General features: G+C 42.7%; 1 pseudogene; it reads left to right on the forward strand.

Annotated features, from left to right (window-relative positions):
* Window positions 1-8,319, forward strand: part of LOC149255106 (homeobox-leucine zipper protein ANTHOCYANINLESS 2 pseudogene) — a 50,359-nt pseudogene extending 42,040 nt beyond the window's left edge.
* The last annotated feature ends 13,296 nt before the right edge of the window (window positions 8,320-21,615 follow it).

Consider the following 21,615-nt stretch of genomic DNA (forward strand, 5'->3'; position numbering starts at 1 on the left):
AAATCCGAAACCCAAAGGACAAAGCCAAGGCGGGGTGACCCAAGACAACCACTCGAAGCCGCAAGAAAAGAACAACACCACGAATCCATAGAAGGACACAGGTGATCCAGGTGGATATTGGTGGCCACCTGCCAAGTCCACCTGGACCCCCACCATTGTCTTTCTCAGCATTTTCAGTTTCCTTAATTGTAGCACAACTTACTATTTTTAGCAGTTTTTCGGGTCCTGAACTTCCGGAGCCGTTTTGAGGCCCTAAACGACGTTTTTTGGGAAATATGGGATTCCCAAAGTGGTAGTGCTCGGATAGATCTTTCTAACGAGCTATTTTACGCGTCAAACGGAGATCGTATGCCAAAGTTACGACCCCGGGAAGTTGATGTACCAATTTACCCAAACGGGGCCCACAGTTTGGCGTTTCATCTCCTAGGGTTAGGTTTTGGAATGTTAAGGGTTTTCCATTGTTTCTCAACAATAAATAGGCCTTCGAGCCTCATTGTAACACAGTTCAGAGGCATGTAGCCATCACATCTCTTCTCAGAGATAAGCTACCATTGCCCTAGCTAGTTTATTGCCATTTCTGTTTGTAAGCATATTTCAGTATTTTCCATTAATGAAATGAAGTATTATTTCCGCTGCATCTTTGTGTATATGGTTATCTCTGTAATTTGTTGCGTTCCTGTTTAAATCCGGATCAGTGGTATCAGAGCGGTCTGCTTTTTCTCTGTTTTTCTTTGCATGTCCCCAACAAGGTCGGGATATAAGGAGTTAGGGCTTGAACTGGTTGAACCTTTGCAAGACCAGCCTCGCAAATCCCGACGGCCTCCCATGGCGGACGAGAAGAAAGACGAGGGGGCAGGAGATCCCATCAAAATCTTGCTCGAAGAAGCGCTCGAGCGACAACGGAACGCGATGATGGACAGCTTTGCGCAGATCCTTCAGCGGCTACCCCGAAGCGGCGCATCGGCTTCCAGTAGCTCCTCTGGAAACGCCACACCCTTTAAGGTACAAGTTAATTTTGAAATCCCCATATTCGAGGGTCAGATAGACGCCGATGCCGTAGATAAATGGTTAAATCTGCTAGAGGGTTATTTTTCTGTTCATGAATTTTCGAGTAGGGAAAAGATTGTTTTTGCTCTTCTCAAAGCAGCCCCCCACGTCAAGGACTGGTGGGAAACCTACTGCGAGCAGAAGGATGAAAGTACTGGCTCACTATTTTCAGCCGCACCCACCTGGGATTCGTTCCGGGATGCCATCAAGGAGCAGTACTACCCTGTCGGAAGCTATGAGGATGAATACATAAAGTGGACCACGCTGCGGCAGGGAAGGGACCAAGACGTGCCGGAGTTCACCAATCTTTTCCATACCCTTCGCACAAAGTTGGGTATCAAGGATTCGGAGCAACATTTGATACTCAAATACCGTGGCTGCCTGCACAAGTACATCCAGGAAGAAATACAGTTCTTAAACATCCCCTCGCTCGGCGCAGCATACCGGTATGCCGTCAAGGTCGAGCAGAAGTTTAAACAAAAGAAGCGAGACTTTGGATCTGCGAATCCAAAGCAGGGAAAGGTTCCCCTAAACCACAGAACAAAGGACAAAGCCAAGGCGGGACAGCCCAAGACAACCAGCCGAAGCTGCAAGCAAAGAGCAACGCCGCGAAGCCGAGAAAGGACACTGGAAAATGGTGCGAGTTCCATAAGAGCTCCACTCACAACACAAGTGAGTGTCGGGCCAAGCAGTCACTGGTGGCTGAGCTAAAGGTTTCAGAATCAGATGCATGTTCCGACTCTGAGTCAGAACCCGATAAGGGGTATGAAAAAGGGAAGCAGATCATTGATGCGGATCCCAGCGCCACTGTTGCTACCGCAAAGATCCAGAAAAATGAACCCGAAGATCCAGAGGAGGAGGAGCGTCTCTTCCACTCCCAGATGTGGGTAAAGGGCTCCCCGATACAGTTCATTGTTGATAGCGGGAGTCAAAAGAACCTCATTTCGGCAGAGGTCGTGAAGCGGTTGGGCTTACCGACCACAGCACATCCACAACCATACACCATTGGGTGGCTTCACCAAGGGCGAGATCTTCGCGTGAGCCAGCAGTGTCGCCTTCCATACAACATCAAGCCCTTCACGGATGAGGTATTGTGTGACATTGCTCCCCTTGAAGTTTGTGATGTATTACTAGGACAACCATACTTGTGGAAGCGACATGTGTGTATGAATCAAGGCCCCGTGCTGTTATTATTACATTGGGAAATAAGTTGTTCAGGATACCAGAGGTAGCACCACCTGCCGCCATCTCTTTGATTACTGCAAAACAATGCAGTAAGATCATTTCCAAAACCAGGAAATTTGTTTTCCTGATGATACGCCCTCAAGGGAAGAAGAAGACAGTGGCCGCGACCTCCAAACGGGGTTCCTCTGCACGGCAGCTACAGATGGACAAGATTGTGGAGGAGTACGAAGACATCTTCACCTCCCCGGCAGGGGTTCCTCTGCACTGTCAAGTCAAGCACTCCATCGATCTGACCCCAGGTGCGCCGCTACCCAATGGACCAATTTATCGGCGCTCCGTTCTGGAGAACAATGAAATCAAGAGACAGATTCAGGAGCTCCTGCAGAAAGGTCACATCCGTCCGAGTTCTTCGCCCTGTGGGAGCCCGATAGTGTTGGTACAGAAGAAGGATGGGACGTGGAGACTCTGTATTGACTATCGGGCGCTGAACAAGATCACTGTCCGTAATAGGTACCCGATCCCGCGGATTGATGACCTCCTAGACCAACTAAAGGGGGCGAAATATTTCAGCAAGATCGATCTGAAGTCAGGATATCACCAAGTACCAATTGAACCCTCAGATGTGTGGAAGACTGCCTTCAAATCCAAGGAGGGCCTCTTCGAATGGTTGGTCATGCCTTTCGGATTGACGAATGCTCCTGCAACCTTTATGAGGCTAATGGATGACATCTTGCGGCCATTCACCAACTCCTTTGTAGTAGTATATTTGGATGACATTCTGATCTTCAGCCAGAGTTGGGAAGAGCACCTCCACCACATCCGACAGGTTCTCCAAACACTGCGGCAACACAAGCTATGTGCCAATTTGGAGAAATGCACTTTTGGCATGACCGAGGTTCAGTATCTGGGATACATCATTGATGAACAGGGGGTGCATGTCGATCCAGCCAAGGTCCAAGTCATTCGGGATTGGCCCTCTCCAACCACTCTAACAGAGCTCCGCAGCTTTCTAGGTCTTGCCAACTTCTACCGCAGGTTTGTGTTGGGATTTTCTCATATTTCTTGGCCCTTGAGTCAAGTCACCAAGGGCGGGGCGAAAGCAAAATTCTTTTGGTCTGAATCTCAACAGAAGTCATTCAGGGAGTTGAAGGATCGCCTCTGCACGGCACCAGTGCTCGCGTTACCAGATTTACAACAACCATTTGAGGTCGAGACAGATGCCTCTGACTATGCTATTGGGGCAGTCCTTACTCAACATGGACATCCAGTGGCATATCACAGTGAAACACTTTCAGACACAGTCCGGAAGTACCCCACTTATGATAAAGAGATGTATTCCATTGTACAGGCCTGCCGACAATGGAAGCATTACATTTTGGGGAAGGAAACGGTCATCCACACAGACCACCGACCTCTGCAGTTCATACAGACCCAAGGGAAATTGCAGAATGATCGCCATCAGAAGTGGTCTACATACCTGCAACAGTTTCACTTGAATATCAAGTATAAAAAGGGCAGCACCAATCAAATGGCGACCACCGATCATGGCGCTAACTACCGTGCTCAACTCTTGCGGGCACGAGACTTCTGATTGGCCACTTCTCTACAAAAGCGACCCAGAATTCGGCCACACATACCAGACACTCTTGGAGGGTCGGCAGGTTGCAGATTTTCACCTCCAGGATGCCCTATTATGCCACCTCGGTCACCTCTGTGTTCCTTCAAGCGAGCGTGCCAAGATGATTTGGGAAGCACACTACAGTCGGGCTGCTGGGCATTTCGGGGTCGAGAAAACAGTGGCAGTACTGCAAAACTATTTCTATTGGCCGAATCTTCGACAGGATGTTGGGAAGTACATCCGATCATGTACTGCCTGTGCCATTGCCAAACCGACCATTAAGAAGCAAGGCCTCTATACCCCGTTGCCTACCCCTAGTCGACCTTGGGAATCCATCTCCATGGATTACATGTCAGGCCTTCCTTCCACTAAGCATGGAAATGACTGTGTTTTTGTGGTCGTCGACAGATTCTCAAAGATGGCCATTATGATGGCCTGCAAGAAGAATATCACAGCAGAAGCCACTGCTAAACTCTTCTTTGAACGAGTGTGGGTGCACTTTGGGATCCCACAGTCTATCATCTCAGATCGGGACAGTCGGTTTCTCAGCACCTTTTGGTCCAGTCTCTGGTCAATGCTGGACACCAAACTCACGAAGTCCACAGCCTTCCATCCTCAAACTGATGGCCAGACGGAGGTTGTCAATAGGATGATTGTGCACATTCTGCGCATGTATAACTCAAAGCATCCACGCACATGGGACGAGAGCCTCCCCTACGTTCAGCACAGCTACAACCGAGCTCTTCACAGCTCCACTGGCCATAGCCCTTTTCAGGTGGGTTTGGGATTCCAGCCACTATGCCCCATTGATGTGGCCATGCCACTTGCAGCTACTCACATGAATTCAGCTCATGTCCAGTCCGAAACAGATAAGGCCACCAGCTTCATTGAGCGAATCCAACATATTCGCCAGCAGGTCCATGACATTCTTGAGAAATCAAATGCCAAGTACAAGCAGCGACATGATCAACATCGGGTGCCACACAAGTTTCAGGTGGGCGACAAAGTCTGGTTGCATTTGCAAAAGGAACGCCTTACTGGAGCCTATCGGAAATTGAGACCACTCCGATATGGTCCTTACACCATTACTAAGGCTATGGGAGACAATGCATTTGAGCTCAGCATTCCCCCATTCCTTGGCCTGCACCTAATGTGGACCGCCTTCGGCCATACTTTCCACCATTGCTAGACACATCCGACATTGCAGAACAGCTCAAACCCACAGAATTAAATCCAGATTGCATGGAACAAGCTGCAACTGATCGGATCATGGACACACAGATCAAGAACACTCGCCAACAGAATATCCAACTGTATCGAGTTGTCAAAGCGGGCCAACTCCTTCAGCAGGGCAAGTGGCTCACCAGGGAACAAGTTCAGCAGAAGTTTCCTCATCTCATGGAGGAGCTCAACGCAATGGGGACCATTGCTTCCTAAGGGGGGAGGAATGATCCAGGTGGATATTGGTGGCCACCTACCAAGTCCACCTGGACCCCCACCATTGTCTTTCTCAGCATTTTCAGTTTCCTTAATTGTAGCACAACTTACTATTTTTAGCAGTTTTTCGGGTCCTGAACTTCCGGAGCCGTTTTGAGGCCCTAAACGACGTTTTTTGGGAAATCTGGGGGCAACATGGGTCCATGGACCGATGTTGCCCTTCCCAAAGTGGTAGTGCTCGGATAGATCTTTCTAACGAGCTATTGTACGCGTCAAACGGAGATCGTATGCCAAAGTTACGACCCCGGGAAGTTGATGTACCAATTTACCCAAACGGGGCCCACAGTTTGGCGTTTCATCTCCTAGGGTTAGGTTTTGGAATGTTAAGGGTTGTCCATTGTTTCTCAACAATAAATAGGCCTTCGAGCCTCATTGTAACACAGTTCAGAGGCATGTAGCCATCACATCTCTTCTCAGAGATAAGCTACCATTGCCCTAGCTAGTTTATTGCCATTTCTGTTTGTAAGCATATTTCAGTATTTTCCATTAATGAAATGAAGTATTATTTCCGCTGCATCTTTGTGTATATGGTTATCTCTGTAATTTGTTGCGTTCCTGTTTAAATCCGGATCAACAGGGAAGTGGTGTGAGTTCCACAAGAGTCCCACTCATAACACAAGTGAGTGCCGAACCAAGCAGTCGCTGGTGGCCAAATTGAAGGCTTCCGAATCAGATGCATGTTCCGACCCTGAGCCAGAACCTGACAAGGGGAATGGCAAAGGGAAGCAGATCATTGATGCGGATCCCAGCGCCACTGTTGCCACCGCCAAGATCCAGAAAGATGAGCTCGAAAATCCAGAGGAAGGGGAGCATCTTTTCCACTCACAGATGTGGGTGAAGGGTTCGCCGCTACAATTCATTGTTGATAGTGGCAGCCAAAAGAACCTCATTTTAGCAGAGGTCGTGAAGCGGTTGGGCCTACTAACTACACCGCACCCACAGCCGTACAGTATCGGGTGGCTTCATGAAGGACGAGATCTGAAAGTTCGCCAGCAGTGCCGCCTTCCCTACAACATCAAACCCTTCACAGACGAGGTATTGTGTGATGTTACACCTCTGGATGTTTGTGATGTATTATTAGGCCAGCCATACTTGAGGAGGCGACATGTTGTGTATGATTCCAGGCCTTGTGCTGTCATTATTTCTTTGAATAATTCATTATACAGGATACCAGAGGTAGCCCCACCTACTGCCACATCTTTGATCACTACTAAGAAAGGCAACAAGCTCATCTCACAAACCAGGAAATTTATTTGTCTGGTTCACTCCCAAAGTAAGGGGAAGATCGTTGCTACCTCCATGACCCCTGCAAAGGGTTCCTCCATGTAGCAAAAGCAACAGCAAAGGGATACGGTCATGACAGAACACAGGAACAACTTCTCCTCACCCACAGAGATACAACACAAGTTTCAGGTGGGCAACAAAGTCTGGTTGCATCTGCAGAGAGAATGCCTTACAAGAACCCATCAGAAGCTCAGACCACTCCGACATGGTCTTTACAGCAGTACCAAGGCTGTGGGGAACAATGCTTTGGAGCACATCATTCCTCCATTCCTTTGCCTGCACCAAGTGTTCAATATGGACCATCGTCGATCATGCTTCCCACCATTACTGGACACATCAGAGATTGCAGGACAAGTTCAGCAGATGGAGGAACTCAACGCAATGGGGACCATTGCTTCCTAAGGGGGGAGGAATGATCCAGGTGGATGTTGGTGGCCACCCACCTATCCCATTTGGACCCCCACAACTGTCTCTTTCAGCTTTTTCAGTTTCCTAAATTGTAGCACAGTTTACTATTTTTAGCAGTTTTTCAGGTCCTGAACTTCCGGAGCCGTTTTGAGGCCCTAAACGACGATTTTTTGGGATCTGGGGCAACATGGGTCCCCAAAGTGGTAGTACTCGGATAGATCTTTCTAACGAGCTATCGTACGTGTCAAACGGAGATCGTATGCCAAAGTTACGACCCCGGGAAATTGATGTACCAATTTACCCAAACGGGGCCCACAATTTGGCGTTTCATCTTCTAAGGTTAGGTTTCGGGATGTGCAGGGTTTTCCATTGTTTCTCAACAATAAATAGGCCTTCGAGCCTCATTGTAATACAGTTCGGAACAGTTCAGAGGCATGTAGCCGCCACATCTCTTCTCAGAGATAAGCTACCATCGCCCTAGCTGGTTTCTTTCCATTTCTGTTTGTAAGCACATTTCAGTATTTTACAGTAATGAAATGAAGTATTATTTCTGCTGCATCTCAGTATTTATGGTTATCTCATCTCTGTATTTATGGTTATCTCTGTAATTTGTTGCGTTCCTGTTTAAATCCGGATCATGCATGATGGATAATTTCTGTGCTAGAGGGAGTGCGTCGACTATACACACCTGGAATAATCTCTCTGGTAACATTGATGACAATATTCATGTTATGACAAGAAAGAGTGTTGATGACCCTAGAGAGCCACCTGGCATCGTGCTGAGCGCAACCACATCAGTGTGGCTTCCCGTTTATCTGCAAATATTATTTGATTTCTTAAGGGATGAGAGACGTAGAAGCGAGTGGGATGTACTGTCAAATGGAGATCCAATGCAAGAAATGGCTCACATTATGAAAGGATAGGATTATGGCAACTATGTTTCTCTTCTAAGAGCAAGCGCCATGAATTCTAATCAAAGCGTAAACATGTTGATCTTGCAAGAGACTTGCATAGATGCATCGAGGTCTCTTGTAGCTTATGCTCCAGTGGACATCTCAACCATGCACATGGTTATGAGTGGTGGTGATCCAACTTATGTTTCCCTCTTACCCTATAGTTTTACCATTCTTCCAGACATACCAGAATGCAGGCCCCTTGCACTAAACCCTACTGGAAATGGCGTTGGTGACATAGATTTGTCAAAGGTCAAATGGTTGAAGCAAATTTCAAAGAACTGGATAGCTCTGATCCTCGGTTTCTTATGGGAGAAAAATATATAGTACCATATAACCCTCTTCTACTAGCATTTCGCCACAAAGTTGGTATCACCCATGATGAATGACTTAGACAGAACATGATAGAACCAAGCAGGTCGATATCATCGCATTTAACAATGCCCCAAGTTCTGGCAGAAAGTAGGCTTATACTACTTTAAAATATTTCTTTTGCGCAACCAATGACCCAACCAATTGAATAAGCTCTTGCAGAACATTGACGTCTTGTACCCACACACAAAATTTATAGCCAAAACTTGACATCAAACAACCAGATATGCATATCATGAACTCATCAAGAACTCATTCAAGGTCTACATTAAATAGAAACCATCATCACCAAATTAGATCTGGGGAAAAGAATTAGGTTAGGAAACTCCTACTCTGATACTATTGATCCAGATCTTGTGGGAGCCCCAAGATCTGAGTAATTGCTGCACCAGGAAAAGAACGAAAGTAAACCCAAACCAGAAAATAAATCAGTAACTAACTTTTATTAGATCAAATGATTATTGCAACTACATTTTGTTGGATGATCTGTCCTCTTCCAAAAAGAGGCTCGTTATTTATAACATTGTTTAGTTATATTACCATGGGTGGGAAAATACCATGGGTGGATTTCCATTCAGATCATTACCATGGGTAAATACCATGGGTACCATGGGCAGATTTCCATTCAGATCAGCTAACATGAGAGGAACACTTATCTCAATGAAAATAACCACTGAATTAGGGATGATGGTTCTCCAACCAACCATAGACGACTACAACCAGTTTTCTTATGCAACGGTCACCCCCGAGCCATATTCCATGGATGGAGAGGATCGCTCTAGTGGTGAAATGATGCTTCCAGTTGGACTAGAAATCCCATAACTGTTTCCTAACAACCATAGCTCCTCTGCGCTGCCTCCAAGTGGGTTACATGAATCAAACTTCACTTGAATCTCTCAGTAATTCCAACTCAACCTCTGGAAGAACATCCTGCTTCCTCCCATAACTCGACCTCTCCACTTAGTAAACTATCCATTGTTCAAAACCAACCTCCTAGTAGTTAGTGTATAATCTATCCCAAATATTGTAAGCCAATCAGATTGATCCATCGAGTTCCTTGTTTCCATTTTTTTTGTTAGCCTTGTAATCTCTTGCTTTCCAATGAACTAAATGCCACATAGTTCCTAACTCCTTACCTACCATCTATCCCAAACAACATATCCTCCACAACCCTGGAATTAGTGTCCCTTGAATCAACCCATGTTTAGTTTATTTAATTTACAATAAGTAGGGAAATGTAATTGGGATTATTACAAAATCCCTGTTAAAATTTTTGTATCCAAAATTCCCCAACCTCCTCCATCATATGAGTTATTAATGACATATGAAACAGGTGAAATTTCCTCATTTGACTGTGACCAACCCACAGAAATTTGGCAATGATGGCATCTATTCTATGTATGATCTCCATAGGAAGCATAAATAAATGCATCTAGTATACTGAAATAGTTTGAAGAACAAAGTTGATCAATATCAATCTCCCACTAAGTGATAGCCATTTGTTCATCCACACAACCAGCTTCTTGTTGAACTTACTAATCAACCAATCCCAATCCTGAATGCCATACTTGTTTTTTTTTTTTTTTTTTAAATTTGAATCCAAGGTAACTAAAACCCTCATATGTGTGAATCAAGTTTATCTCAAAGATGCGACATATATCCTTGATCACTGTCTCATCCCTAGAATCCACAATCAATGTTGATTTTTCCTTGTTCATAAAGATACGTAAAGCATCCCCAGAGGATGTAAGGATCATATGAAAGTGATTGCATTCATTAACATGACCTATCCATCAAATATTAAATTGTCCATGAACATCAAATGAGTGATGTTGGTGTGCCTTGTCAACCAAACTCCCTTTATCAAGCCCTTGCATCTTACATCATCAATATTCCTACTCAAGCCATCTATAACAAGCAAGAAAAGGAGTGGCGACAATGCATAACCTTGTTGGAGACCCCTTCAAGCCTTAAAAATAAACAATGGGAGACCATTAATGAAGATGACGAAATTTGCAGAAATAACACATGCCATAATCCATTCAATATTCTAATACCGAAGTCCAGTCTTGTGGAGGATCAAACACAAGAATTCCCAATCAACACTATCATAATATTTTACCAAATTGATCTTCATCAAGCATGCCTTTAGCTTTCAAACCTTTACGGAATGAAGACATCCATGAGTAATTGCAACTGTGAATTTGTCTCTAATCTAGGAAGCCAAACTGTTCTGATGATATGTTCTTTGACATAATATTTTTTAGTCTATTAAAAATTAATCTAGAAACCATTTTGTATACATAATTAGAAAGAGAAATGAGCCTATAATCTGCAAAAGAAGATGGCATCGACTTCTTTGGAATTAGTTCAATAAACGTAGTATTAATGGATCCATAAATGTGGCATTGATACTTAGACTCCTCTACCACTGCCAAAAGGTTTGGACCGAGACTTTTTTCCTTGACCTATGAACATAAAACCTCATTCAACTCTTCCTTCATAATCGCTCTCCCCAATTGTACATGATCTTCTGCTGCAAATGTAACGCCCTCCTCCCATATCTACCCAGGTAATCGGCCAACCGGGGTGAACATGTGACGAGAGGCTACTATGATATGATTCAACCTCCTAGGTATCCTTTAGCAAGTGGAATCGACAGAAACCCATCAAACATACCTTCCACATCAACAACAACACTCCCAAGAGCCATCCCAATCACAAAGGTATCATGCCCCTGGGTCCCACTTAGTCTTTAGACTACTTGAACCTTGGATGCTCCCATGATATGGGCATGCCAGTGTACAAAAGGATATGGACGCTCCCACAAGCCTGCATGCCCGCGTCCAAAGACTTTTTCTAGCATACTTGTGCCAGAATTCGCGGGATTTAAGGCACCTTTTAAGTCCATAAGTTTGGCCACTGCCCAGAACTTGTTGTAACTTCTGGAATCCATTAAACATATGATGACAAGACTAATAAACCAAAAATAAACTCCAAGACTAGGCCTAATCATCCCCATCTGGGACTGACATTCTATCAAACACTTGACATCAATGCAATCTATAGGTCTAAGATACAAGATAGAGCACGAATGATTGAAAACTCTTATGAGACATGACAAGGAGCATCACCACCTTCTCCCTTGAATTTTTATGACATCAATTAGGTATTACATCCATGATTTTAACAATTACAAGTAAATACACGAAATAACCATGACATGAACCAGTTAATTAACCACTCTTATAGCCAACATAAAACCATGGAAATAAAATTGAGATAAAAAACATTAAATCCACATATAAACAAGTACAAAAGCAAGAGAACTTTGCTTTTATTAAACATAGGAAAATCTGACTAGGTTTGAAACTTCCACATACCACTCGATCGTACACATGGTTGAATCAAATATTTCTTTCATCTAGTCACTCCCATGCCATATTCCAACGTGAAAGTGGGATCTCCTGGATAAACCAATCCAAAAACAACCAATGGAATCCAGAGGCTAAACTACATCCACCCTCACCAAACCTTGATCACACCAAAACCAGTGCTCTGATCACAAAACCGAACCGAACTTGTAATGCCATCCAGAATCCATCACTATCCTTGAGGAATTTTCCATCTCCTTTTCTCTTAGCTTTACCGCAATCCAATCCTAGATCACTAAGCCCTAAACCAAGACACCTCCCTCAGGCTTTACCATATATCCCTCCAAAAATGGTCAAGGGATTCCTAGGCCTTTAGGAATGAACCTTGAGACCCCCTTCACCCCGGATTCCGAAATCCATCCGAAAATTCCAAAGCTCAAAACCGAGATCAACATCCCAACACACCATGACATCTAGAAAAAGGAAATGCTAGGCTCAAAACCACTATCATAACCCGGAAAAACCATGCCACTGACAGCAAGAGAACCATACACCAACATGCAAAGCCATGCATGTCAAAACTAGCTAGGAAATCACACATGCATTATGTTACTTGCAAGTATTCCTGTTGAAGCTGCTTGATCCTACTCTTCCTTTCTTGATCCTTGTTTTCCTTCCTTTCCCTTTTCCTTCTTTTCCTTCCTTGCTCCAAAGCTAGAGTGCTCAAAGAAAATTTTGTGTCCAAGAGTGAGAGAGAGAATAATGGGAGAGCTCCAAAACTGAATTGACGAAAGCTTACACTGACCAAGACTACACTAACCAAGGCTACACTGACCCTCATAAGACTTTTTATCAATCAGGCCTCTATTTTCTTCAATTTCCATTATTTTCCTTCATTTCCTCCTCACATGCAACCTGTGACCTTTCAACTTACTTTTCTCCTAGTTTCCTTTATTTTCATAAATAAATGAGCCAAAAATGCCTTTTTGCCTCTTTAATGCCTTTTCAAATTTCCTTTAGCCATAAACACATCCAGTGATGCCCACTAGGATATCTTTTCTTAATATCCAGCTTGGAATATGTGTCCCTTATCTGTGGTCTTATTTTTGCATTTATTAACTTTTATTACATGGAATTTTCACTAGGGTTGTTACAAAACCCTCCCCCTTGGGGAACACCATCCTCGGTGTTAAACCACACCAAGACCTCAACAAAACCGCTGAAAATCAAACATACTGTCCATGGAGATTTATAACTTAGCTCGTTGTAGTATTTACAATGAATGACCTACTCAAAAGAAAAACATCATGACAACATGAAAACTTACTGCGTACTAGAGCTTTATAACACAACTCCTTACATTATTTACAATAACCACATATACACATATGCACATTTGCTAGACTAGAAAATAAAAGGATATGATGCTTGTATCAATCAACAAGGGAATCTAGAGGCTCACACCTCCACCCTTAAAGTAATACCAGGATTCACCTCCTTCCCAGCAAGTCCAAAATCCACTGCTACAGTCAAACTACATCCAATGTACAATGCTACAATCCTACACCACTTTTCCTCTCAGTGAACAATTACCAGCTCATTGTTCTAGTGCACACTCCCAATGTGCATATGATTCCATCTGGCAATGCTCATGACCAACATGTATGTAACACTAGACGTATGCAACACCACATGCATGACATGTACATGACACCACATGTACACAGTAACATGTGCACAACACCACCTGCACACAACACCATATGTACATAGCACCACATGTATGACATGCACACAACACCACATATACATAACACTGCATATCTAACATGTACATAGCATCATATGTACACATCACTGCATATCCAACATGCGCACAACATCACATGCACACAATGTTGCACATCCAACATGTACATAACACCATATATGCCCAACATTGCATATGCAATACTCACAAAACACTATATGTACCACCCTGTACATAACATTGCATAACAAAATGTACACACACTATATATATACACAACACCACATGCACACAACATCACAGATGAAACATGTACAACATATACAATATATGCACAACAGTAGTACAACACATTCAAAACCACACTATCTCTACCAAGCAACTTTGCTTCTAGTGTCTCTCTTCTATCCATGCTTATCCTAGCATGCTGTGCATCACGTTGTTTTCATTTCGTTGATGTATCCCTCAGCACTAGCCTGTCCATAACATAAACATAGACATAGTATAATCACATAATATCAATTTATATCCACATGATACTGACCTCAAAGTTCTGTCAGGCTAATCTTCCCACATGATTCCTCATGAACCAGGAATATCTTCATGCCATTCACCTGCATAAGCAAGCATTCCTCCACACAGATGATCCTTGCTGACCTTGTCAGAAAACAACATACATACATATAAACATCAACATAAAACAATCACGATCCCTGATGACCCTGTTAGATACGTACATATATATACGCATACGTGTATACATATATAAACATTAGCATAATTGTGATCATAACATAATTACTAGATTTCATAGGGTCAAGGTTAAGAGAACTCCCTTTATCTGTGCACACCATGCACAACAATGAGGAAAATCGTTCCCAACATAGCCAAGGCATATGAGCCTCAAATCCATTGACCTCACCTTTCTTGATTACCTTTCCTATGATTGTCCTAACATTGTCCATTTACACCAATGGACCCAACCAATCCAATTGGTTGTCATACTATTGCTTTCAAATTCCCTTATACATGCACCAAGCTTCATCTAGGACTTATCTTACCTGTTGGGTACCACAACTCTCCCCGAAATCCATTAAATTTCCTCTTTTCTCAATCAATTCCCAAGGCTCAAACCATAAAATGCAAGTCAACAAATTCCCAAGGCTCACAACATAAAAGTCAAAACAAGAAACAAACAAGAGAATACCATGAAAACCAATAAAAACATGACATCACAACAAAGTGGCATGGCCATGCATAAGACACAAACAAAACTGTTATGTGTGGAGCTTGATTATCTTTTGTATTCAAAGGTATCGTTGCATTGGACCCCAGTTCGTAATGGGGCGGCAATGCCGCCCGTAAAATATTCACTACAGGGGGGGTCCAGGGGGGCAGTGGCAACCTTTTGGGAGCCCCCCCCCCCCCTGGCGGGGGGTTTCGGGGGCAGTGCCCTCGAAGCTAAGAATAGATGTAAAATTGCCTTGTAAAATGTTGTAATTTCATAGTCAATCTGGGCCATTCATTAGGCGGAGATCTGACGGTAGAAGTTATGTATAATTTAGGGTTTTTTGCCCTAGAAGGAAACCCCTCACTATATATGAGGGAATTGTATTGCGTCTATGTATATTTGTATTCTCAGTGAGGAAAAGAGAGGAGATTGAGAGCGAAGAGGGAGTTACAACAGATCTGCTGTAGGTTGTATCTCTTCAGTTTGTTGGATAATATAATAAAAGAAGGACTCGCTGTTTCTCCGTGGACGTAGCCCAAACTCGGTGAACCACATATATTTGTGTCTCTCTTGTTTTATGCATTTTCTGTGTTTATATTTCTGAAACATTTTATGTGTTCCATTGCTCTGTAACATATAATTTTCTAACAACTAGTATCAGAGCCGGAGGTCTATTTGGATGATAAACTCGCAAGAGAGAAGGGTTCCTTATTCGAGTGGGAGAAATGGCGGAAGATGGTAGGTTTAGGGTCGAAAAATTCAACGGCCAAAACTACCAGCTGTGGAAGATGCAGATGGAAGATTATCTGTATCAGAGAGATCTGTACCTACCATTGAGCAAAAAGACAAAGAAGCATGTTACACAAAATATTGTCACCATGACTATTTGGAGTCAGTATGGGTCTATCATCATTCATACTGTCCTGCTAAGCAAGTCTCAAACCTCAGCTCTTCATGTCAAGCTTTGAAAATGAGAGAAAGACCTTAAAAATCAATAACGCTCTCGTTCCGCACTTTCTCTCACTATTGCCTGCGGTCCCGCACCCCTTGTTCATGTTACCTGCGGACTTGACCACTCTGTCTCTAAAGGAGTGGGTGCGGACCCTTGTGAAAGTCAAAAAGGTGCAAGTTTATTCTTAAAAACTCACTTTGGGTTAATTATATATGATTCTAGAAGGAATCTTGACGTGGATGGTTCGCTCCTAGGTGGTTCATGCATCCCAAAAGTGAAGGAGCTAATCCCTTGATGAGAGGAGCTTATCCCTTTGAAGGAGGGCTTTATCCCTTTGAAGGTGGACCTAGTAACTTCCCTCCATTGCACTATAAATTAATGCATTGGGCTGGTTGCTAGGGAGGTTAGAAGCTGAACATTTTTTAGGGTAAATGCTATTGGAATTGAGACTTCCTAGTTAAGCTTGAGAGGAGAGATCACATACCTTTTGGATTCATTGGGAAGAGAGTGAAACTTGTCAAAGTAGAGGGGACTTCTTGCTGGACCCTGGGAGGAGCTTGTACAACATCAAGGCACAAGGTTGTAAAGTTCTTCTTTGATTTAAGTTAATACAATCAGATTCATTTTTCTCAACAAATTGTCTTATGTGATTTGTTTCATGAATTCCTTGATCATCATGATAAGTATGCTTTATTATATTGGCTTTTCAGGTGCTATTAAATTTGTGTGCTTGTTTGTGTTTGCAGATTCTCTACAAGGGAGCTCATTGGATCAATGGAGCGAAGCTTCCACAAACTTGCATTGGACCCAAGGTAGGCCTAAAACACTTGTTTGCCTTTATTTATAAATTGCATATTTAGAGAAAGATAGAAGTTGATTGGTTTGTTTGTCGTTAGATATCATTAGATACTAGGGAGGTTGGTCTTGTCCGCAAGAACGACTTATCCGCTTGACAAAATGGCGACCATACTGGGGACTTGAATTTTTGATTTTTTCCTTGCTTTTACTTTGACTTGAGAAACTGTGTTTTTGTTTCTGTTTTTGGCTTGATGTGTGTGGGATTGGGTAGGTTTAGTTAATCTTGAATTCTTTTTTGTTTTTCATACTTTTGGGAGAGGACCGCACCCTCTGCTTGTAACACAGTGCGGACCTATCCACACTTTTGCTTTACACACAGAGCGGTCCCGCACCTGTGTACACTGCGGGTCTGCGGACCCTATCAAAATTTTGAAAAACTTAAGATTTTCTCTTTCAGTCAGCTTAGGATTTGTTTTGGTGTTTTTAGCCTCTGCCTAGATCTGCACGTGACTTGTCAGGAACTTTCCTTAGGTTAATTCCATTAGCATTAGGGTTTTAGGTGAAATTCCTAGAAGTTTTGGTTGCCGGGCTTGATTTTATTTTGGTCTTGTAGTAGCTCAGAGCTTAGAAGCCTTAGAAGCCTCTGATCACCTTGGTTTTTACTGGCCTTTTTATGAGTCTAACCGTTTGCAAAATCTGCCTTTGTTGAGGAATCCATCTTGTTTTTTCTCTTTGCAAAACTTCAAAAGGACTTGTGTTAAAAGTTTTGGATTTCATTTTCAAAAAAGAAAACAAAAATTGGTTGTTTTTTGATTGATTTGTGATTCTGGACAAATTAGTCCTTAGTTTTATTATAGCTAAGTAAAACATCCTTGAAAAGAAATCTTGTAAGCTTTTACTTCAAATAGTTTTAGAATTTATAGATCTCAAGATTAGATTTTTCCATAGTTTTGAGTGTTTTATAAAAATAAAAAATCTCTTTTGGAAAAAAGTTTGTTTTTGTTGTATTTGATGTTTGAAAGAAAAGGGAAATTTTCGTGAGCATAACTAGTTGTCTCGTTTTTGAGTGTATTGGAAAAGACAAAAAGCTCTTCTTTTAATTTGTTTGTTAAAGAAAGTTTTGTTTTTACAAGCATTTGCATTCTCAATGCTTTCCTAGCTAGAAATTCATTGAAGGGAAAAGATTGCTTATCATCTTAAGTGCATTTTGTAGTGATTTGGAGTCGAGTCTTTACACCATAAGTTTCATCTCCGCACCTTTTGACTTAAGAAAAAACCAATAAAAATAACGCTTAAAGTAAAATCTATCTAGTAATCGTTTTATTTCTAGGGCTCTATATCACCAACATAGCTTAGGCTAGTATCTTGGAGTAGGGAGTAATTAACTCTCCAAGATAGTAAAACAAACAAGTAGTTGTATCTTGCGGTAGGAGATAAAATCCAATTGTTACATCTATGCTCCGGAAAGCTCCTCTTAAAGGAGAAGCACGAGATCATATCTGAACCAGTGTGGGAATCAATCCTTCCTCATTGGGAACGATAGAAGATATTCACGTATTAAAAACGGTAAACCTTGGATTAACCATTGTCGAGGAGCCTCGGGTCACTTGTTGGTAAACCTTGGATTATGTCAAGGAGCCTTCAAGGGGATTGAGCTTGTTACTCTGCCCTTACGTGCGTATCGGGTCGTAGACTGTTCCCCCGGTATATTTGTTTCCGTTGGTAACCATAGTGACCATATTTTATAGGATTTTTTTCCTAAGGTGACGGTGGAGGGAAGATCCCACTGTACCTGGAGCAGACGTCGGCTAGACTCACTTGGATTTTCTGGGGGGTTCTCTTCACTCGAGACGTTTTAGTGGAGAAACTTGTGCCAGTCTATTCATTAAGCAGGTTGCCGGGGTAACTGTTCCAACCGCCATTTCTGTATTGAATTCTGCGACGTTGGATTTCATCACCAACTAGTGTTTTCGGTAAGGAAAGTTATTGTTTGTGTGTGGTTTGATCTCCTAGATTCTTTAGGCATGTGATTCAAAATTGTTTGGTTCTTTAGAGGCTTTAGGTGGTTTTCATTGAGATTTTTCTTTGTTTGCGTGTGAAGTAGTTAAAATATTTAATCGTGGCTGAATTACCGAGGAAGTCCCATAGACTTCGGGGCCAACCTCCTGAGTTTTCACCAAGCCAGCTTGAAGGACTTCGAGTCCTTGTAACTCCTAGTGACAGTAGAGTTGGGTCACCTGAAGAAGGAGAGTCTTCTTTAGTGGTACATCCTGATTATCAAGCTCTAGTAGCAAATTATAATCCACAATCTGTTTCTGTTTCCAAAGTTACTGGTAGTTTTTCATCTACTAGTGATTTAGCTGAGGAACCTGAAATATCTGAACCTGAAACTGAATTTGCTGCTACTCCAACATCAGGATTTGCCTCTCCAACTTCTAGTGGTCCTGGTTCACCCAGGGTAGAAAGAGTAATTACCCAAAATCTTCCTTCTGGACTTATAGCTATTGAAGAACTTGCTACTCCGGAAGAAAGTATCCCTATCCCTGAAAATCAACCATCTATAGAACTTAGGGAGCGTGAATCGATCTTTTACAGTCCACCTAGGAGCAACGCATGGTATCTTTCATTGACCAATTTTTTGGAAAACCCGGGACTAAGTTTTTCACCACCTCGCATTCCTTTTCACCCAACACCTAGGGGTTATTATCCTCCGTTAAATATGTCAAGACAGTCGTCCATGTTTTCTCAATCTCCAGAAACCTTTTTATACGGCGGTCTTTCTGTTCCCTCTGGTTATCAGTCACTTACTAGTACTTTTTCGGGAGCATCTCCTCAACCTATTGAACAAGGGTTATTAACTGGAAATAATGGAACTAAGCCGTTGAGTGTAGAAGATATTCTTATGATGTCAGGTACTATTCCTAATCCTCAACCTCAAGGTGGCCAGTTACCGCTTGGGGGGCAACCTCAAAGTCCTCAATTATTTCCTGGGGGGCAACCTCAAGGTACCCAATTTCCGCCTGGGGGGCAACCTCAAGGACAGTACATACCTACGGGACAATACATTCCTCAAGTTCAACCTCAGACTCAGTATGTACCTTAAGGTCAACCCCAGTATCAATATGTACCTCAAGGTCAACTCTAGTATCAGTACGTGCCTCAAGGTTATCAACCTCAAGGTCAGTACCCAACCCAAGGTTACCAACCACCTTCCGGTCAATCATTTGTCCAAGGAGCTGGAAATGTACCTTTGAATTATCAACCCTACCCTCAACCCGGTTATGGTCTTCAATATTCTCAACCTGTTATGGGTCCGTACCCCGGAATGAACTTAGTGTGGGATCCATCTCAATCCCAACATATCTTGCAACCGAATGTGCAGTTGTCATCTCAATCTGGACAACCCTTGGTTTCTGGTTCACCCCAGCAACCTGTCCAGTCTACTATTCAAACTTCTACACCTTCTGTAGTTTCTCAGCCTGGGCCTAGTACGCCTCGTACTCCGCCTCAAACGACTGCTACAACATCTGTTCAATCTACCCCACCTACTTTTGGAGTATCGACAGCTTCGGTTTCTACTGTTCCTGTATCAACTCCTCAGACATCTTTACCTCAATATGGATCCACAATTTAAACTTCGGTTCAAATGCCTGTAGGACAACCTGGTCCAAGTACGGTTGCCACAAGTCAACCTCAATTCACTTATCAACCGTACCAGGGACAATACCAATTTGGTCCTGCTGTGCAGCAACCAGTCTATCAGTATCAACCGTACTCTGGATATACATATCATCAACCTCAACAACCCCAATATGGTCCGGTTAATCCTGGTTTTCCGGGAGGATATAATATCCCAAATGCAATTCCAATTCCTAGTTATCCTGGATATCCTCCTCCTGGGGCTGGTCTCATGACCCAGGGTTTCAGGGACCCTAATCATCAGTTACCGTTTATTGCAACTTTGGACTTTCCTGACTTGTCACGCCTTACGAATAATCCAATTGACTATCTTCCATTTTGGCCGCCAATGCCGAATAAGTTGCCTAGTGATATTCCTAAGTTTGAAGGAAAATAAGGAGAGGACCCGTCGAACCATGTGATGACTTATTACCTCTGGTGTGCGTCTAACTCCATTTCAGATGATTCAATCCATTTAAGACTTTTCCAACGCACTCTAATTGGTCTTGCGGCCAAGTGGTACATTGAGTTACCGCGAGCCACTTTTTATAACTTTAGTTTGTTAGCTACTTCGTTTTTAACTCATTTTCAGTTGCCTGTCAGATATGACAATGACACGGAATTATTAACTTCATTAAAACAGTCAACGTCCACTTACATGTCAGATCACATTCATGAATGGAGACGTCGACGTGTTGAGTGAAGGTTTTTATTCCGGATCAGATCTTAGCTGAATGGTTTGTAAAATCTTTATTACCGAAGATCACTGAGGATGTAGCTAAGGCAGGAGTTGTTACTGAAGAGCAAGTAATTGCTCAAGCTCAGTACCTTGACTTAGTTTATACGCAGTCAGGTACGTTACATGAGAAAATCCCCGACCTTCCTAAACAGAATCAAATAACTGCAGCTCCTTCAGGGTCTCATGTCGCTGATGGTATGATTGGTACTGTTAATACCAAAAGTAAGAAGAAGTCTTCCAAGAATTCTTCTCCTATGATAACTTTACCAGATTCCCCGACAGGAGATTCTTCCGCGGAAATTTCTGCCGATATTCATGTTGTAGAGTCATCTACAGCCAAATCAAAATCCAGCAGTAAAAAGAAAGGGAAGAAGAAAAATAAAACAGATAAAAATTCGAAAGAGAAACTAGAAAAAACGGAATCAACTGATGAGAAATACAAACCTCGTTATCCTTGTCTCATTTGTGACGAAGAGCATTTTACAAGAGACTGCCCTCATCGTGCAGAGGTTGCGAAAATCGTCAAAGTTTCCCAAACGCTTGCTGTTTTGAAGGATCCTTTTCCTAGTCAAGACAGTAAGATGATAGGTTCTTCCTCAAATGCCTCTGAAGAACCCATAATGATGATGTACCATGTTAGGATTGCGACTCGATCGCAAGATTATGGAAGTAAAAGTCTTGTTGATGGTAAGGAAGCAGAATCTTCTCATTCGAACCCATCAACTTCAA

This window comes from Pinus tabuliformis, chromosome 7 (genome assembly GCF_031772625.1).
Source record: "Pinus tabuliformis cultivar Carrire ecotype Pingquan chromosome 7, CPIR1, whole genome shotgun sequence".
NCBI lineage: Eukaryota > Viridiplantae > Streptophyta > Pinopsida > Pinales > Pinaceae > Pinus > Pinus tabuliformis.